We start from the raw sequence: 21,324 nt of genomic DNA on the forward strand, positions 1-21,324 counted from the left end.
CAGTTGTGCCAACATGGGGTTTGGCGACCCCGTATACCGGCACGGCTCGGCTCGGCTTCCGCAATGGAAAAAACAAACAACACAACCCGAGTCGGATACAGTGGGGGGGCGGGGAAGTGGGGGGGGCGAAAGCAGCGTGGCCGGGACGGACGCCGGTGGGAAGAGCGGACTCGGCGTGTGACCGCTTGCTGTCATGTTACCACACCACCACCACCCTCCCACCACCACCGCAGGAGATGAAGCTGATCCTGCCGAACGCTCAGCCGATGAACCACGGAGGCCACAAGCTGCAGGCGCTGGTGTGGGTGTGCTGCGCCAACGCCGTCAACGACTTCATCGTCCTGCATGAGCACCGCGGTATGCCAGGCACGCGCACGCACCGCAGTCGACAAAGCTCCCCCGTGTAGCCTTTAACAGGCTGTCAGGGCAAGTGCTGTTTGTCGAGCGACCTACGAAGGCCGGCAGGGCACACGGCGGGGTGGGTGGTGTGGTCATTACCGCATCTGGCCCCTTTTGTCTCCCCACTGTCGATGCTTGGACACACCGGAAATCGAAGTCAGGTCACCGGATTTGTAGTGTAATGAGATAGCCACTCCGCTCCCGCTCCCCGGTGTGATGCATGGTGTGACGTGTGTGATGCGGTGCAACAGACGGGGATGGAGGTGTATTTAGCTGTGCGTACGATGTGCGGTGTGTAGTATGACGCTGCAGACATGGAATTGTGGTGTTTTAACTGTGTATGTGGTGTGATGTGGTATGATGCCGCAGATGGAAGGGCAGTCTGTTTAACTCTCCAGTACAGTCTGTGTGACACCTGTGGTGTGTCTAACTTTCCGGCATGCTGTTCATGTGACACGTGGTACGATGCCACGGTGTACTTGACACTCTCGAGCGTGGTGATGCGGCACGACATCCGGACGTGGACATGATGTCCGAGGCATTCCAACACCTCGTGATGCACAACTTCACGTCGCGACTCGGAAAGACGGTGCGTGCGGGCACCGTGCCAGTCTCACCCACATCTTCCTCCCCCATCCCCAAAGCACAAAGATCCCTCGTATAGGCTATAACCCTTTCTCATTTCCATGATGTACATATACGTCGTCGAAACGGAACCGTAAGAAAAACTCAAGTACGTCTTCTGACCTGAAGACATACCTTTTGCTCCCATAAGACTATGCGGGAGGGCGTGTGGCACAGTTATGTTCCATAGAGTGCCGGTCGTGTCACTACGGTTCTCTGCGGTGAGGGCAACGCCTTTTAAAAACAGCAGCGCTACGCCTCTATAAATAAAATTAACGCCGAGCCGCTCGCGCGTACCGAGATTCAGCGGTGAACGTGACACCTACCACCCGGCAACTTGCAGATGTCTCGGAATGGGAAAGAGTGAGCAGACTTTTGGGCCAGGTGCTGTGTGTCCGCCTGTATATTCGGAGTTTGCATGTTCTCCTCCTGGTCACTTTGATTTTTCTCCGGGTCCTCCGGGTTTTTCCCTACACATTTAGAAACTTGAATTTCGAGTATTTTGCTGCTATACATTTTTATGTGAAAAAGAGCTACATAGCTCAGTGGTAAAATAAAAATAGTTTCGTTTTACTTTAGTTTTCGAGCAACAGCACAGAGTTTTTATTTAACGCCATCTCTGAAGCTGAAGGCGCGTAATGTTGTTCATTTGCTAATGCATCCGCAGTTTTAAACAGGGTGGCCGCTGGCCTCTAACTGGCAAACGTCTGCGAGGACACGTAATGAGAGTCCAGCGCCGTCCGTGTGACATGCCGCGACCCCTCCCGTGACTTCTGTGCCCCCCTTCCCCCCTCCCAACAGGCACAACGTCTACAAGCGCGACGGCAAGGACATCGAGTTGAAGGAGGTGGGACCGTGATTCGAGATGGAGCGTAAGTCTGCCTGACACATTGTTACTCGTCTCCACTTTACACCCCTGCAGAGGCGGTGGAAATTCCACATTCCTTGTGGACTTCCCTACGAAGTAGTTGTAAATTTTATCGACCCCTGAGAGGATGATGGGCTGAATGTAAGAGTCTAGCCTCGGGCTAGGTGGCCCGCGGGTGACTTGTAGAGCGGATCGGAACTTGAGTCGGTGGGGTCGCTGCTCTGGTCGCATTCGCTGTACCGTGACCCGACTCGCATTCCCCCACCCCGGATGCGATGTGTAAATTCAAAGATGATCGGACGTAATGCTGGCCACCCACACCCACCCCTTGGTGTGCCGTGCTGGCTTTCCTACATGCTAACACACGAACAGCGCTTTTCCCACGCCGTCTGTTAAAGGCTGCATGGGGGGGATCTTTGCTTTTGTGTGTCGCGCAGTCTATGAGATTAAACTGGGCACGCTGGACAACGCGGCCACCGCCGAGGTGGAGTGGCCTTGGCGACCGTACATGAACACGGCGAAGAAGAGGAAGTTCCTGAGCGTGGAGTGAGGGAGGGGAGCGACTTCCCCCCCCCCCCCATGGGCCTGGGGGGAGGGGCATTGGGGGGGGGGGTTTGTCCCTGGAAAGCCGGAGTTGGAGTCGAACCTCGCGACGCTCTCCGCCGAGGCTCGAGACGTTGAGGAGAGGTCGCCGCGTGGATAAGGCAGTGCGTGAATCGCTGTTCCAACCGTCGTCACACACGTGCATCATACGCGTCACACACACATTGCGGATGTACATTTATCAAACACAAACATGCACATCGTCGCATGCGTCGCACACAGAAGCACACAATTGCACAAAAAGACAAAGGTACTCCGTATCGCCGTTAACAGATTGCTGGGGCAAGTGCTGTTAACGGGTAGCACCTATGATGGCCGGCATGGCACAGAAGTGGTTGTGTGGCCAGCCCCACGTCTGGCTGCCTTTGTCCTCCCCAGTTTTGCGATGTTATACACACCCCACACCACGTACTCAGATGGCTGAGTTCGTAGTGCGCTAACTGCTGCACCACCGCTCCCCAAACGGTGTACATACACGCGTACACAAAACGAAACATTAACATTTATTTAAGTAACAAAAAAGAAAATACCAAGTCAGGCAGATGGAGAAAGTGGCGTGTCGCCGTGCACAGCACCGCTCTCGTAGCTACTCACCTAGGGTGGGAGCTCTTGGCTTCAATGCCACCCGGGATGTTTAGATGTGAAAACCTGCCATAAATAATATTTTTGGGAAGTCACAAGCGCCTTAAGTTGCATCTCATCTCGACCATTTTAATGGGCACCCCCCCCCTGTAGCTGTCCCCCTGTGGCACAAAATAAACTAACAAAACTAATCTCTTTTTATTTTACCAGGTAAGGCCCACTCAGCTGTATAGCTCTCTTTCAGGAACGACCGGGCCACAAATGAAAGCGCTATAAAGTGGCTTGTCACGCAGAAATATATAGCAGCCAAATACTTTTAAACGCATGTTTCTAAATGTGGAGGGAAAAACCGAAGGACCCAGAGAAAAATCCATGCGGTCACGGGGAGAACATGCAAACTCCAGATATACAGGCGTCGGGATTTAACCCACGACCTCTATACCAGGCGAGGCCCCAAGGTGAATCAGCACTTGGCCTGCGAGCGGGTATTATTAGTCTGTCAGTAGGGGGTAATGATTCCGGATTTCAGTCTCAATTGAAACTGAAATCTGGAACACTTTTGTCATATTTTGCTCGTATAAGTGTGTTCATAAAATACAAGTTTGGTCATTGAGAGAGTTATAAATGTCCTATACGCATTTCATGTTTATTGTGTTTTTTGTATTTAATGTATGAAGAAAATACAATTTTGTATATGCTACAGTATGTTTCACACGTTATTCAGTGACACTGCATATGACGGGCAATGTTTGGGGCAATCGGCCTTCAACATGGAAAATACATAGAGGCCACATGACCCGTGGCCACCGCCACTTCAACCGTGGCCCCACCACTTCAACCGTGGCCCCATTGGCACGTTGATGTGTGGCTCTGCCTTCACCTGTGGTGAGAATGAGACCAGAAAAATTACAGGAGGCCGACTCCATATGAGTCCGTCACGCTCTGGATCTCGCTAATGGGACGTCGGATGAAAATAAAACATGGAAGCGACAAGTTTCTTCTCTGGCGAGGACATTCCCACAAGATTGCCACCTTTCCCAATTAATGGAATTTGCCCCAACATCACCCTGATCCAAACCAGCGGGAGCTGAAATCTTCCAGAAGGTTCAGGATTTATTGGTACAATCGTTCGGATGTTGGTGTCCGCATGGACTTGCATTTAAAACCCCCGGTCCGCTTGACGTCTTTTAAACAATACCTGTGGTCGGGTCCGCTCCCCCACCTTTCTATCCCCTGCTTTTTTTTTATAACCGGTGTAGTATATGTTGACGGTGTGTGCGTGTATCACAACGCGATGTAACCGGGCCCTCGAATTGCCTCAAGAAATGAATAAACAACACCTGTCGCTTTGCTGTTGTGATGTCACCACGAGGCGCCGAATGACGGTGGGACGGCGTCGTCGCACTCGTCGAGTGGACAAGGGCTCCGTGAAATGACGGTGCGGATTGCGCCAAGCGTATAGAGGTCGCCGATTGCACGCCGCTGTGACTCAAACACTCGTGGGTCCACCTCAAAGTTCCTGTGCCCATTTGAACCTCATTGCCTGCGATGATGCTGCTGCTGCCATGGAAGAACACACGTGGCGCCCTCTTGTCTCTCCATGTTGTCTTTCACGTCCCATCGCAGTTTTCAGGTCACTTGATGTTTACAGCCTCCGGTAAGGAGGCAGTGAGGTTCAGCCGCTCCATTTTTCTTCCTTTAGTGCACAGTACCGTACATGGATACGGGCACAGTACAACACCGTAGCTTTATTGATTGTTCAACAAAAAAGACCATCCCTCGCCCAATCTAGTTACCTATACGGTGTAATATATGGCGAGACATTTGTTAACGTAAAAAAATGGAACTGTAATGCTGAAAATTATACTCCATGAAACTCGGGGTTTTATGGAGTATCTGAGGGCTTCTCAACGCTTCATGCCTCGCCCCCACTGATGCCCTCTTCTCCCCACTACTACTGACGATTGTATGTAGGGTGTGTAGGCATTTACTTCCGACTGTTGTATGTAGGGTGGTGGTGGTGGTGATGGCGGGAGTAAATGAGATTTAAAACTGGGTGCTTAACTTGAACTCACCACCACTCACATCATGTATGCACTCATCCGCCATCTTGCTCACTGACCCTGTTTCCGTGTTGATGGTGTGAGTCCGTATTGATGCTGTGAGTCTGTTGATCGTGTGAGTCTGTTGATGCTGTGAGTCTGTGTTGATCATGTGAGTCTGTGTTGATGCTGTGAGTCCGTGTTGATGGCTCGGGGGCACGGTACAGAGGGGCAGTACAACTGTAGAGTAATAGTTGTTGTCCAGCAGCGGCAACTGCGGTGGACGGGGAGTACACACGCCAGTGAGCCTCATGCGGGTTTGTCAGCAGGGCGGAGGCACTGGGGCAAGGATCACAGAGACCCTCCCTGGAAGACACTGGAACCCGCTCGTGGGTTGGAGAAGGGAGGCGCGGCCGAGTCGGATAAAAGCAGCGGAGAGCGAGAGCTCGTGGTTGCACGTTCTGGGAAGTGGAGTCGTCTCGTCGGCACTGTCGTCTTTGCCGACTTGGTCGCTGCCGTCTTCACTAGATAATTGGGCGGCCGGATAGTTGTTGGCTGTCTCGGTCGATGCCGTCAGTGTAACATGGTGGGGGTTGTGTCTAAGCTAGGCTATTTGACTGGGAGAAGCGAGGGCGAGTCTGTGAACCTGATGGTGTTAAATAAGGAAGGTGCGGAAGGTACGGGAGAGGATGAGGAAGATCGTGGGATGGATGGGGGAGGATGAGAAGATAGTGGGAGGGACGGGGGAGTAAGGAGGTGGGAGGGATGTGAGAGAAAGAAGGAGATAGCGGGGGGGACGGGAGAGGAAGAGGGAGATGGTGGGAGGGAAGGGGGCGGAAGAGGGAGATAGTGGCAGGAAAGGGGAATGAAGAGGGAGATAGTTGGAGCGACTGGGGAAGTAGAGGGAGATACTGGGAGTTATTTGGGAGGATTAGGCAGATCGGTTAGAGTAAGAAGGTGATAGTGGGAAGGAAGAGGAAGGAAGAGGGAGAGAGTGCGAGGGATTGGAGATGCAGAGGGAGATAGTGGGAAGGATGGGGGAAGAAAAGGGAGATAGTGCGAGGGACGGGAGAAGAGGGAGATTACTAGTAGAGCCAAGTGGGAGGAAGAGGGAGATAGTGGAAGGTACTGGGGAGGAAGTGGGAGATGGTGGGAGGGACGAGGGAGGAAGAGGGAGATGGTGGGACGGATTGGAGAGGTAGATAGTGGGAGGGACGCGGGAAGAAGAGGGAGATAATAGCAGGGACGAGAGAGGAAGAGGGAGATAGCCACTGATGTTCGCCGTGGCCAGAAATTTAAACTCGGTTCACAAAGTTCATGGTGTAGTGGGTGTTGAGGTGGCATATCCTGGCTGGCCAGGAGAAGGCAGTACAGCAAGTGGGATAAGCACCATCTCTGTCTGCATGGGATAGAGGGTTGCCCCCTTGCACGAGTGGGTTTTCTCTGGGTACTCCTGTATCCCCTCACGTTTATGAACGCTCAGTAATTGCCCAATTGAATTATTGCTATGCCGCGCGACGTTCGTTTTGCTATGTCATGTGATCAGAATTGGGCGCCACGGTGGCGAGATGTTAACTATTTTGTAGGGTATACAGGAGGTCGTGTATTAAATCCTTACCCTGACACCTTTGTATTTGGAGTTTGTATGCTATCTCCCCGTGGTCGCGTGTATTTTTCTCCGGATCCTCCGGGTTTTCCCTCCACATTTATTAGCACATGTTTAGAGTATTTGGCTACTAATGTCCACGTAATAAGCCAATTTGTTGAGCTGTAATTGTGTGGCCGCTTCTGAAAGAGAGCTGTATAGCTCAGTGGGCCTTGCCTGGTTAAAGTAAAAAAAATAGTCAAATAGTTTGCAATTGTTTATATCTGGGATAAATGCACCCGTGGCTTTAATGATGTGGGGATCTGCGCCTGGCATTTTCAGGTGGGATCCGGAGCAATGAATGAGCCCTGACAAGGCAATGGCCCACCCGTTGATTTGCTCCATGAGGAACTTTTAGGGGGCTCGGGACCGTGGCGCCAAGAAGACCAGCTATTGGACCATGGAGGCACCGAAGGGGGCGGTTTCCCCCCCACACGTAACGCTCCCTATCTGGTCGATAAAAACGTATCAATAGGGTCACAGAGCTTGGGCAATCGTTGGTGCGAGCTTACCAAGTGGCTTCCTTCCTGATTGTCTGTGGTTCCTCGCACCTCTGAGGCCTGCTTGATCACGTTATAAGTATAAATATTGTTGTTATCAAGTTCTAAGTGTAAATAATAATTGTTGTTGTTATTACTCGCCTGTTCTAAACATACGCCTGTTGTTATCATTCGCCTGTTATCATTCGCCTGTTTTCATTTGCCTGTTATCATTCGCCTGTTTTAATTGGCCTGTTATAATTTGCCTGTTGTTTTCTTTCGCCTGTTGCTACCAAGTAATAAGTATAGTTATTGTTGTTGTTATCATTCGCCTGATGTTAGTGGTGCACGTCTCAAATCCAGCACTGGGGAAGGCAGCGAGGGTTCGTAAATCACCGCACAATGATGTTGTGAAATCCTCTTCCCGTGGAAGTCGAGGTGCATAACCTGCCTCGCCAGGAGAAGGCAGTACAGCAAGTGGACTCATCGCCATCGTCACCTGTACGGTTTAAAATGCTGCCCCTTCACACACGTGGCTTTTCTCTGGGTGCTCCGATTTCCCCCACTTGTACAAACACTCGTTATTAATTAGCCAATAATGCCTCCATACATAGAGTACCGTAGAGCCTGGACAATCGTTGGTGCTGGCTCACCACGTGGCTTCCTTCCTGCATGTCTGTGGCTCCTCGCGCCTCTTGAGTCGTTCTTGTGAGTGCTATATAGCTTTAAATAATAACTACAAATACTCGCCAGAAGGTGGTGACGCAAGCCTGCGATCCAGCACTGTAGAAGGCAGCAAGGGTTGGTGGATCACACAGTAAATATTGTGAAACCCCCTTCCCGTGGACATTGAGGTGCCTTCTCCTGGCTGGCCAGGAGAAAGCATCTGACTGGCCAGGAGAAGGCATTATAGCAAGTGGGATCATCGCCATCGTCACCTGTACGGTTTAAAATGCTGCCTGCTGCCCCTTCACATACGTTTGTTTTCTCCGGGTGCTCCGGTTTCCCCCCACTTGTGTAAGCATTCGTTATTCATTGATTGAAAAGATCTTACAATAAAAACCAAATTCAGGACCTTACTATGACTCAGCGTGGCTTTCCTGGAGTAAGTCTAATTATTATTATAAAGAATTACAGGGGCTGTATGATGACACGACTAGAGAGCTGGCTTGCACTGCGGGGAGCTTAATAGTCAACTTGGATTCCGCACCCCTCAATGCCCTTTTTAAGTTCAGTTTGTGCACTTAAGACTCGCACAAACAACCATACTCAGAGAACCATAGATTCCCACTCAGACCCAGAACCAGAAACCCATAGACTCCAACAGAGACCCATACATTCCTTCAGACACTCAGACTCATACGGCGACCCTATATACTGACACAGGGATCCATAGACTCAGACAGAGACCCATACACTCACAGAGGCCCACAAACTCAGAAATCCATAGACTCGCACAGAGGTCAATAAAATTTAAATCTGAATATTTATTTACACTGGATGAAATCGATGAGCTACAAAAATCTGTTTTCACAGCTGTCCAATCGGGCAGGTCAGAACATAACTAAAAAAATACAAAAAATGACAGGAAAGACAAACTGTTCAAAAATAAACAAATTAAACTAAACTATTTTAATCTTTATTTGAAGCTTTCGTGACTGCAGGAATCCATACTCTTTGGTTCTTTCAGTAAAGTCACGTAGGTATAAATTAAATAAAATTAAACAAATCACGACGTTTCGATCGCAACATAAGTGATATTTTCAGGTGGGACAACCACAGCAAGAAAATGCTGAAGTCGGCGGGAGAGCTGCCGTGGCAAGAGGTTATACAGGTATGAGATGGGGGAGGAGGCAAGGGGGGAGAGAGAGAGGGGAGGGTGTGGGGTAGGGAGAGGAAGGGGGGCCGCGTGAGCGCTAGGAGAAGATGACGTGAGGCTGGGGTGGGGGGACGTGGGCGGGGCTAGCAGTAATCGGCAGGTAATGATGGAAACAACAACACAAGTTAAGGCATTACCTGGTTGATAACATCCTTCCAGTGATTGTTTAATTTGTATCCATCTTCTCGATTGAAGTTTTGTCCTTGGCCTCCGAAAATAACAATATCATGCGAGCCCACAGCGTTATAACAATGGCCACTACGGCAGAGGTATTGGTTTGCTATGTTTCAGATCCGCCTTGTGTTCGCGAACACGGTCCGAGACGTGTCGTTTTATTTCTCCAACGTAGCTGCGGCCGAAGTTACAACTCAGTTTGTAGACTCCAGGGTATAGACAAAACTTCAACCGAGAAGATGGATACAAATTAAACAATCACTGGAAGGATGTTATCAACCAGGTAATGCCTTAACTTGTGTTGTTGTTTCCATCATTACCTGCCGGTTTTACTGCTGCCCCGCCCATGTCCCCCCACCAGCCTAACGTCCTCTTCCCCTAGCGCTTACGTGCCCCCCCTCTTCCTACCCCACACCCCCCCCCCTTTTCTCTCTGTCCCCTTGCCTCTTCCCCCCTCTCTAAACTATATAACCTCTTGCCATGGCAGCTCTCCTGCCGACTTCAGCATTTCTTGCTGTGGTTGTCCCACCTGATGAAGATCGCTTGTGTTGCGATCAAAACGTCGCGATTTGTTTTATTTTATTTCTACCTATGTGACTTTACCGAAAGAACCAAAGAGTATGGATCCCTGCAGTCACGAAAACTTCAAATCTACATTTAACACCCATACCCTCTAAAGAACTAACCCTCAAGACACCTAACCCTTAAAACACCTATACCCCTAAAACGCTAACCCTCTAAACACATAACACTCTAAGCCCCTAACCCTCTAAACGCATAATAAATATATTTTCGGGTTAGATCGTGTAAATATAAATGTGTCGTTAAACCAGACACCACCCGACACAGCCAATTAGTAAAGTTTGTCATGACAATAAAAAAGTGCCATTAAGTGTTGGAGAGAAATCCAAAACACCTTTAGTATGGATAATATTAGTTGTCAAAGTCTTGGTGTTAAACCCTCTAAACTCCCAAATCCCAAAACACATAACCCTCTAAACCGCTAAACCCCATTACCCTATAAACCCCTAACCCTCAAAACCCCCATACCTCTAAACCCCTAAACACATACAATTATAACCTCCTAAACTCCTAACCATCTAAACCATTCAACCTCTAACAATCGAAACCCATACATCTCTAAACACCTAACTCTCTAAACCCCCAACCCTCTTTACCCCAAAATCTTCTAAACTCTAACATTCTAAACACCTAATCCTCTAAACGACCTTACCCTTAAAACCCTAACTGTCTAAAAACCTCTCCCTCGAAAACCCCACCCATAAACCCCCAAAACTCTAACTGTCTAAACACCAAACCCTCTAAACTCCGCAACCCCTAAAACCGTAAACCTCTCGGCACCTAACCTGCTAAACCCCTCACCCTCTAAACTCCTACACCACTAATAGCCCAATCCTCTAAACACCTAACACTATAAAGCCCTTTAACCTTAAAACCCTAACCCTCTAAACCCCTAACCCTTGAATCCCCTCAAGCGCTAACACTCTCAACCCCTAAACCCTCGAAGTCTATAAACCACGAAACCCCTTATCCCCGAAACACCCCGAAACTTCTAAGCTCCTAACCCTCTAAACCACTTAACCTATAACAATCGAAACCCATAAACCCATTAAACAGCTACTTCTCGAAACCCATAACACTCTAAACCCCTTTATCCTTAAAACCTTCACCCTCTAACCCCCTAAACCTCTAAACCCCTAAACCCATAACCCTGTAAACCTCTAAACGGCTCAACTTATAATCCTCTAAATCCCAAACCCTCTAAACGCCTTTACCCATTAAATCAAATCCTTTCTAAACTCCTCACCCTTTGAAACCAGAACCCAAATACCCTGAAACCCCAAACCCCCTAACACTCTAAACCCCTTTACCGTTAAAATCCGAATTCTCAAAAGCCCTAGATCTCTGCACCCCTAACCCTCTAAACACCAACCCTCTAAACCCCTAACCCTTAAAATCCTCAACCCCTAAAACGCTCAACCCCTAAACACCATAACCCTAGAAACCCCCAAAACATCGAAGACGCTTATCCCCTAAAAAAACCTCTAAACCCTTAACACGTAACCTTATAAACTCCAAGCCCTCTAAACCACTAACCCTTTAACAATCGAAACCCATAAACCGTCTAAACCTCAGGACACCAAACTCCTTACAATTATAACCCTATAAACCCATAACCTTCTAAACTGTACCCCTCTAAAACCCTAACCCTCTAAGCTAATCACCTTCTAAACCGCTAAACCTCTAAAACATTTTACCCTTAAAACCCTCAGCCTCTAAACCCCTAAACCTCTAAACCACACACCCTCTAAATACCTACCCCTCTAAACCCCTAAACCCATCACCCTGTAAACCTCTAAACCCTTGACTTATAATCCTCTAAATCCCTAACCCTTTAAACCGATTTACCCATAAAACCCTATCCATCTAAACTCCTCACCTTTTGAAACCATAACCCAAATACAACAAAAAATCCCAAACCCCCTAACACTCTATATCCCTTTACTGTTAAAACCATAATTCTATAAACCCCTAGATCTCTCCACCCCTAATCCTTTAAACACGTAACCCTCAAAACCCTTAACCCTTTGTGTGGAGTGTGGTGTGTGGTGGTTGTCACGGGGTAGGTGGGTGCAGGGTGTGTGTGGAGTGTGGTGGGTGGTGGGTGTCACGGAGTGGGTGGGTGCAGGGGGTGTGTGGAGTGTGGTGGCTGGTGGGTGTCACGGGGTGGGTGCAGGGTGTGTGTGGAGTGTGGTTGGTGTCACAGGGTGAGTTGGTGCAGGGTGTGTGGAGTGTGGTGGGTGGTGCGTGTCACGGGGTGGGTGCGTGCAGGGTATGTGGTGGGTGATGGTGTCACGGGGTGGGTGGGTGCAGGGTGTGTGTGGAGTGTGGTGGGTGGTGGGTGTCATGGGGTGGGTGGGTACAGGGTGTGTGGTGGGTGATGGGTGCCACGGGGTGGGTGGTTGCAGGGTGTGTGGTGAGTGGTGGGTGTCATGGGGTGGGTGAGTGCAGGGTGTGTGGAGTGTGTTGGGTGTCACAGGGTGGGTGGGTGCAGGGTGTGAGTGGATTGTGGTGGGTGGTGGGTGTCAAGGGGGTGGGTGGGTGCAGGGTGTGTGGTGTGTGGTGGGTGTCACGGGGTGGATGGTTGCAGGGTGTGTGGTGTGTGGAGTGTGGTGGGTGTCACGGGGTGGGTGGGTGCAGGGTGTTTGGAGTGTGGTGTGTGGTGGGTGTCACGGTGTGGGTGGGTACAGAGTGTGTGGAGTGTGGTGGGTGTCACGGGGTGGGTGGGTGCAGGGTGTGTGGTGGGTGATGGGTGTCACGGGGTGGGTGGGTGCAGGGTGTGTGTGGAATGTGGTGGATGGTGGGTGTCACGGGGTGGGTGGGTGCAGGGTGTGTGGTGTGTGGAGTGTGGTTGGTGCCACGGGGTGGGTGGGTGCAGGGTGTGTGTGTGGAGTGTGGTGGGTGGCGGGTGTAACGGTGTGGGTGGGTGCAGGGTGTGTGGAGTGTGGTGGGTGTCACGGGGTGGGTGGGTGCAGGGTGTGTGGTGGGTGATGGGTGTCACGGGGTGGGTGGGTGCAGGGTGTGTGTGGAATGTGGTGGATGGTGGGTGTCACGGGGTGGATGGGTGCAGGGTGTGTGTGGTGTGTGATGGGTGGTTGGTGCCACGGGGTGGGTGGGTGCAGGGTGTGTGTGTGGAGTGTGGTGGGTGGCGGGTGTCACGGGGTGGGTGGGTGCAGGGTGTGTGTGTGGAGTGTGGTGGATGGTGGGTGTCACGGGGTGGGTGGGTGCAGGGTGTGTGTGGAGTGTGGTGGGTGGTGGGTGTCACAGTGTGGGTAGGTGCAGGGTGTGTGTGGAGTGTGGCGGGTGTCATGGGGTGGGTGCAGGGTGTGTGTGGAGTGTGGTGGATGGTGGGTGTCACGGGGTGGGTGGGTGCAGGGTGTGTGTGGAGTGTGGTGGGTGTCACGGGGTGGGTGGGTACAGGGTGTGTGTGGTAGGTGTGGTGATAGTGGTCATGGATCAGACCGATCAACGACCACCTCCATCTCTACTGTGCGGTGGACCGGCCACCACACAGCAGCACGCGTCGGAGGAGTGAGCGGATGACTCTCCCCATGCGGGCCAGGCCCCCTGGCTTCCTCTTCTCCTGCATCACCATCACTTGATCCTCTTTCCTTGTTTTCTCCTTCTCCTCCACCACCATCTCTTCCACAACGATCTCCTCCACCAGGGTGTCCTCCTCCTGCACCACCAGCTCCTCCACCAGAGTCTCCTCCTCTGGCAAAACCAGCTCCTCCACTAAGGTCTCCTCCTCCTGCAAAACCAGCTCCTCCACCAAGGTCTCCTCTTCCTGCAAAACCAGCTCCTCCACCAAGGTCTCCTGCACCACCAGCTCCTCCACCAGAGTCTCCTCCTCCTGCACCACCAGCTCCTCCACCAAGGCCTCCTCCTCCTGCAAAACCAGCTCCTCAACCAAGGTCTCCTCCTCCTGCACCACCAGCTCTTCCACCAGAGTCTCCTCCTCTTGCACCACCAGCTCCTCCACCAGGGTCTCTTCCTTCTGCAACACCAGCTCCTCCACCTGGGTTTCCTCTTCCTCCACAACCTTCAGCCTCCAATCAGAGGCCCAGGCGAGCAAAGAGAATGGGGGCAGCGCCGGCTCCGCTCTGTGAAGATATGCGCACGACATTGTTCCAACTTACTGCTACAGCAGAGATCGCAGCCATCCCCTCCCCCACCATCGGGGGGGAGGGGGGGAGCTGGCGATGTCACAGTGGATGAAGGGTTACCTACATGGCAAAGATATGGCCACTTCATTATTTGTCCTCACCCAGAAAGCAATTATAAAAATACATCCGTATATAACCGAATGTACAGGTGAGATTTGAACTCTCCGTGTGTTAGTTTGTGGGCGGCAGGGCTGGAACTCACAGCCAAAGAGGGACCTGGGTTTGATGCCCATACTTGGGCCACTTTCTCCATGTGGGAGTTGTGACTTGCCCTGGGCCCCACACCTCTCTATGGACTGCCTTGAAAATTGGTCAGCAGAATGTGGGTTACCGTCGTTCAGCAGCTCCAAAGCACTGGACACGGCCAGGAGTAGCAGTGGTGGTGGCATTGCTGGTGGTGCTGGTGGCCGCGGTCCGGAGCCAGCTGTGATCCAGCGCCTGCGCTGGCGTCATACGAGAATCCGGAACCCATCTGTTGAGAGACGCGTGGGAGACACACGCGCCAAACGTAGTGAGAGAAGCGTGGTGAGAGCATTGAAGTTGCTTCCCTTCTCCTACAAGGTCAGGAATGCACGGCAGCAGCGGAAGCAGCAGGAACAGTGGCAATCCTCTGATGCCCAGTAGACTAAAAATGCCCCGAGCATCGCATTGGCCAGCAGCATCTTGCACGGACCTCCCCATCCTCCACAGAGGTCGATCTTGACACCGGTGGTACTGCACATCGGCAGTCCCACTCAGCTCCACATTTTCCTGGCGATCGGTGGAGAGTGATCGCCGATCAATTGGAGGGGGGGGGGGATCCTCATTGGGAGGGGGTGGTGGGTGTGTCTTACCGCAGACAGAAGCTGACGAATTCCACAAACGCCGGGTCGTGGCTTTTGAGCACACTTTCAAGTGGGAAGCTCCCCGGTACCCTTTTCTTGCCTGGGCACAACATCTTCCCTTGACGGTCTGCGGGAGCCATGCACAGCGGGACAGATGCAGTCACCAACCACCACGTCACCTACTTACCCACTTACCGACCCATCCATCAACCTACTCACCCACCCACCCACTCTTCCACCTACACAATCACTCACTCACCTACCCAATCACCGAACCACCTCCCACTCACCCGCCCACCCGCTTACCCACTGACCAATTCGCCCACTTACCCTACAACCTACTTGCCCACACACCGACTTACCCACCCACTCACCCAAGGAATTTAAAATAAAAAGAGGCCATTCCTCCCACCAAAAAAATAACAACAGCCGCAGGCCTCTTCTTAAAACTGAATCCGGTCCGTCACTCGCACCACCCTTTAACTCACCAAAAAACTGCCTTCTGTCGGGAGCTGAATTCACCATGTATCGTGGAGGCATTCCCAGAATCTGCACATGGTTGAGACAAAGACAAAGGTCACCCGTGTATCCTCGGCTGACTGTAGGGGCAAGTGCTGTTAGTATAGCGTAACAACAGCAGCAGCGCTTGTTGAGGGCAAGCATTATGGCACACAGAGACAGGGGGTGGTGGGCCACATTGACCCAGGTATTTTACACACTGCACTAGGTACTCATTTAAGGCTGAGTCTAACTAAGGGAGGCCCAGGACCGGTTCAGATAATCATCACTAGTGTGGGCCATGAGCGCAGCATGCTAACCGCTACACTACTGCTCCCCTCACACGTACAAGATGGACACGTGTACACTCATACACAACATACGACGGCCGCTATTCGCCAGATCACTAAGTGGCCACCTCCCCTCCTGCCACCCCCAAAACCCACGACTCCAAGGAAAGAGAGGGGCATCACGAGCGGATGGACGCCCAGTGGGAAATACCTCAATGCAGCGCGGGAGGTAATCTTTGTCACTGTCGGACTGAAATAATTGTCTGCCCGTCGCCAACTCCGCCACCGTGCAACCCAGCGCCCACATGTCTACGCCACAGGTCAAGCTGTAGCCCAAGTGCAGCTCCGGAGCCGAGTATTCCAGAGTCCCACCAACATTCATAGCTGCACACCAATCACAAGAACAACACATATATGTGTTTGTGTACTCACTGTTTCTTAAACAGCATCTTCATCACACACATGAACAGTCACATGTACAGAGATGCAGATACTCACACATATCCACAATCAGACAAACACCCACACGCAGACGCTCACACACCCAGGAGAGGTCACTCACGTTGACTTTCCACAAAAAAGCTCGTGCCAAAGTCCGTGACCCTCACAGTGCCAGTCACGGTGTCCTTGATGAGAACATTTTCCTGCAGGAGAAGGGGCAGAATGAATTCAAATGCAGAGGTTATGCCGATAACATTCAGCCAGCAGTGGAACGATCACGTACCACCACCTACGCTAAACAGGGGAACTAGACGAGGCGTAGTGCCGTCAACGAGCGTCAGTCAAGTGCAACATTTGATGTTTGTTGACAGCTATTACTGGGGGTTGCCCCTTTCAATTGCATCTAGAAAAGAGATTTGATTTGAGGCTCATGTTCAAAGCACTCTAAGGGACCATCGAAGTAAAGGAGGGCAGCTCTATTGACAACTGATCATGGTTCCTCTGACAGGAGAGTGCATTGAGCTCACAGCTGCAAGAGTGCCCTTTAACGGGTTACGGACCAAAAGCTACACATGAGAGCTCGCGTATTCCATGACACTATCCACCGCGCGTTTGTCTTCGGAAGTTTTCCATTCGCAGTGTGGAAGCCGACAACGGGCAGCTGTCAGGTCAAAATACACGTTTGGCACACTTAGGAAATAGTCTTTATTTGCTCCAGTTTCTGTCTCCGAAGGACTGGGGCAACGCTGTGATCAACGTTGCCGGTTTTGTCTATGGTGAGTCCCCAATACCGACACGACTCTACACTACAGTTTAATTCATACCGCATTATCTTCACCAGGGGTACAATGACCCTGCCTCCTTCCAGTTAGATGGAAACAGCGAACGCATAGATCTTGTGACTAATGTGGCCGGTTTTCTCCGTGGAACGATTCCCTACTAACAATACGCCTCTGCAACAAAATCATACTGAATGCTGTGTCCACTCACTGGCTTGATGTCCGCGTGAACTATGTTCCTGGAAGAGATGTGGGACAGGAACATGAGGATTCCCCTGGTATAACTTTTCACCATTTCCATGTCCAACCGGAACCCCGATTCTCTCATCACATCATAAAGGCTCTCCCTGTGAGAAAGACAAAAGCAGAAACAACACCAACACAGTGTCAGTGTCATCTCCTTAAATGCTGTGCTGATTCTGCTAACAACAATCTTAATATTGTTCGTGCATGTTCACGACCAATATTCAGAGTCATAGTTCAGTGTAAGTTCAGGTCGTTGGTTTGTCGATGAACCAAATTAGTTGGCTCATTTGCCCACTTGACAACTTGATTTCATTGGCATTTTAGCCAGGTGGTAGAGGGTTATCCATGGGGAGAAGATAACAACTCCGCCTGGTAAGGTCGTGGGGTTTGATCCCGAACCTGACGCATGTACATTTGGAGTTTGCATGTTCTCCCTGTGATCATGTGGATTATTCTGTAGGTCCTCTGGTTTTCCCCTCCACATTTCGAATCGACATGCATTCATAGTATTTGGCTGCTATACATTTCCACGTGATAAGTTACTTTGTTAAGCTATCATTTGTGGGCAGGTCGCTTACAAAAAAATAACTAATAGGTCAGTGGACTTTCCCACGAAAACAAAAAAGTTTGTTTAGTTAATCAGTTAACCACGCTATTAGCGGAGGGAGGGGGAGATGGAACACGCGGTACATACTTCAACAGCTCCAGGACAAGGCAGTGGTGTCCCCTGAAATCAAAGCTGTTTAGGACTTTGATGACGTTGTAATCTTCATTGCTGTCCTCACTCTGAAGTTCCAGAGCTATCTGGAGCTCCATCCTCTGCAATGTTTCTTCCTTGGAGCTGCGCAGAGGAAGTCCACAAATTAATAACTTACACTTGCTTAAGGGACACCCAGAGGCAAATGCTATTCAGAATTAATAATTAAATATACTTTCACCAGGTCTAACGGCATTGTGAGCTAGAGTAGCGTTCTCGACTCTCATTGGTACCATACGGGGCGCAGGAGCTGGCGTAGGGTACCCAATAGGATTTGAAGGTGAAGAGCCATTCAAATCGGATTGGTCATTCGGGAAAACTAAATGCAAACGCCCGTTAAAACAACGCGTTTTCGTTATAACGTGGTTCTTCAACACTTTTTACACAATGCAGAATGTGTCCGTTGTAACAAGAAACGCGACCATTACAACATGGAACACGCACATTCTAACAAGATACGCACCCATTATAACACGGAATAAGCCCATCATAACGTGGTTTGTGAGTAGTCGACAACAAAATACTTTTTTGAGCTGCACTGTTGAGCGGTATGATACAGTACTCGGAATGATAAAAGTAACGTGACAGCATAGCCTCATTATGAGACCTCCTTTGCCAGTAACAAGATATAGTAATAGGTTTTACCCTTTTAACTGGCACAAAAACTGACACCTTTATTCAAGGCATCATGTTTGCAATAACCACAACACAAGCAGTCAAAATGCAAACAAAAGAGACAACTCTGATAATAATATGCACTGTCCTTGAATTTGATTGGTCCACACCCGAGACGGCTTTTCTTAGAGCCTAGTCTCCACTCTTCTGGTCCAACACCAGTGGAGACTAAGCTCTAAGAAAAGCCGTCTCGGGTGTGTTGAGCTCTGTCGTCCCGACAGGTCTGTAACTTTCACCTGAAGACGGCCGCTTGCGTTGTGGCCGAAACGTCGTGAGAAAATTTATTGTATTATTTTATTATTTTATTCTCATTCTACGTGACATTACCGAAAGAACCAAAGAAGGTGTCAGTTTTTGTGCCAGTTAAAAGGGTAAAACCTATTACTATAGCATAGCCTCAGTTATTGGTCTCATCATCTCACAGTGTATGCATACATTGCATCTCGGCAAACTTTATTGTTACATTATTTATGGAGAGATTCTTTTCGCTCAATGCTTTTTCGCTTAACGCGGAACTTTTCATGAATGTATCTACAGCATTAAATGATGACTTACTGTAATGTGGAGGTAATCTTGTAGCAATGGGATGTTTTGGCCGATACCAGTTCACACTGTGTGTGTATGTATTTTAAGCTTTAGAGACGAAAAACCAGAGTACCTAGAAGGAACCGATGCAGAACAGGGGTAGAAGGTACACACTCCACACACGATGGTGCCCGAGTCAGGAGCCGAACCAAGGCCCCCCTTCTCGCTGTGAAGCATGAGTGTCACCACCGCATTGCACGACAATGGACTTAACAACGTCGGCCTCGTGATGGCACGTCTCTGAAGTCTTACCTCGACGGTGACACCAGGATCTTTACAGCTACCAGGGTGTTCCTCTTGTGGTCAAGGCACTGGATCACCTGGCCTTGACCTCCTTCCCCAATCATCTTGAGCACCTCATAGCGGTAGTGGAGGTGATCATGTCGGAACTGAACAAAAGGTATAATCATTTAAACTGACTATTGTTAAAATCACAACGTTTAAGAAGTGCTAATGTAATTTTAACAAAAACATTTGCTTGGAATTATGAAGTTATTTTTAACCATAATTTGGAATGCTCAGATGTCTGCTGGCTGAGTCACCCTTAAAAAGAGCTTCTGAGCTCAATGGGCTTTACTCGGGAAATAAACTTCTGATTCAGATGTGTGCGGGTGAGTGCATTGGTGAGTGGGCGAGTGGGTCGGTGAGTGATTGAGTGGGTGAATGAGTGAGTGAGTCAGCAAGTGAGTGCGTCTGGGGGTGGGTGAGTAAGTGTGTGAGTGGGTGTAATTGTCGAATGCTTTGATACTGTCTGCTGGCGAAGATTCCCTTGAAAAATTGCTTCTTATCTAAAAGGGCTTTACTCGGGATTAAACATTCTGATTTTGAAGCGCGTTGGTGTGTGCCCTGGTTGGTAATTCAGGTGCAATAATAAGAAGCCACAAACCCCGCTACCTCTGGGCCCTGTGACCGCCCCCAAGGCTGTAGTTTTGTGGTGAGCCTCACCAGAATGTAATTACGTTCGTCGTCATCATATCCATGCCTGTTGCATCCCTTGGGTTTGTTGTCGAGCGCAAAGTACCACACTTCTTGCATGGCTGCGAGCTCCAGCTTTTCGCGGTCGGTCAAGTGAGGGCCAAAGTGAGCCAGGATTTCTGTAGGCACGAGGAGAATAACAACAACAGGTGTGTGAACCAAACTTTTGAGCAATTTATAGAGTAAATATTTCAGGATTGGGATGTTTTTGCCAATCCCAGCTATGTATGTTGAAATTCTTTTGCACCGCATGTAGCCAATGGTGCTAATCAACAGTGTGGGGGAAGGTTAATAAACTAACCATGCAAATAGGTTCCACACATCTGTTAGAACCTTTAACAGACTGCGAGACAAGAAGGCTCACATGATCGAGTCACTCACCTTTCTGAAGAGATGCCGCGACAACAAGATAATACCGACCACATTTAAACTTACATCTGCTTCTGTCACTTAACCCAACTCTAAACGGATCTTATTCAGAGCTAGCCTTTCTCTAATCTCAGAGAGGATAAGAATACTCCGGCTTGAACTTGATAATTTAGACAAATGTCTCCTACAATCACACTTAACATTAACAGATAAAAAGTCATAATCTTAGTTTTTTCGGTAAAGTCACGTTGAAGGGAAACAACAAAATAATAAAATATATATAAAACAATAAAAAATACTCACGACGTTTCGACCATAACTCAAACGGTCGTCTTCAGGTGTGTTGGTTTGCATAAATGTATTTGTAAACGGCGCATTTATTTATTTATAAAAAAACGTTAGCGCCATGCGCAACGATTTGGCAGTTTATTTAGGACTAGTCCATCTATATTCTGAAAAGAGGAGGGGGGAGACGAATTTTTTTTATTTTTTTATTTTTTATAATGTATGCTGTCTGAAAGCCACTGTAAGCGTGAACAATCAATTAAGACCTGAAATGGTTTATCAAATCTTTCCAATGATTGCTAAGATAGAATCCATCTTCTCGGTTGAAATTGTCTCTGTGCTTGTATATGTGGATAGCCTCATGAACGAATCTCTCATGGAAGCCAGATGGCTTACAAAGAACCTCTGTCTTGGAAAAGTCAATGTCATGTGAGCCTACTGAATTATAACAATGATCTGTCACGGCCGAGGTGTTGGTCCAACACACCTGAAGACGACCGTTTGAGTTATGGTCGAAACGTCGTGAGAATTTTTTATTGGTTTATATATATTTTATT

The 21,324-nt window shown here is 49.5% G+C and overlaps 1 long non-coding RNA gene across 2 annotated transcripts; it reads left to right on the forward strand.

Annotated features, from left to right (window-relative positions):
• Positions 1-237: 237 nt before the first annotated feature.
• LOC142922499 (uncharacterized) lies at positions 238-3,776 on the forward strand. Of its 2 annotated transcripts, XR_012940100.1 has the most exons (4): positions 238-357; positions 893-988; positions 1,825-1,895; positions 2,329-3,776. It is a non-coding gene; the product is annotated as an uncharacterized LOC142922499 (long non-coding RNA). The 2 variants fall into 2 exon arrangements; XR_012940099.1 differs by lacking the exon at positions 238-357 and having other exon boundaries at positions 714-988.
• Positions 3,777-21,324: the final 17,548 nt, after the last annotated feature.

Source organism: Petromyzon marinus, unplaced genomic scaffold (genome assembly GCF_048934315.1).
Source record: "Petromyzon marinus isolate PM22_M1 ecotype Great Lakes invasive population unplaced genomic scaffold, UKy_Petmar_22M1.pri1.0 PM_Scaffold_1, whole genome shotgun sequence".
Taxonomy (NCBI): domain Eukaryota; kingdom Metazoa; phylum Chordata; class Hyperoartia; order Petromyzontiformes; family Petromyzontidae; genus Petromyzon; species Petromyzon marinus.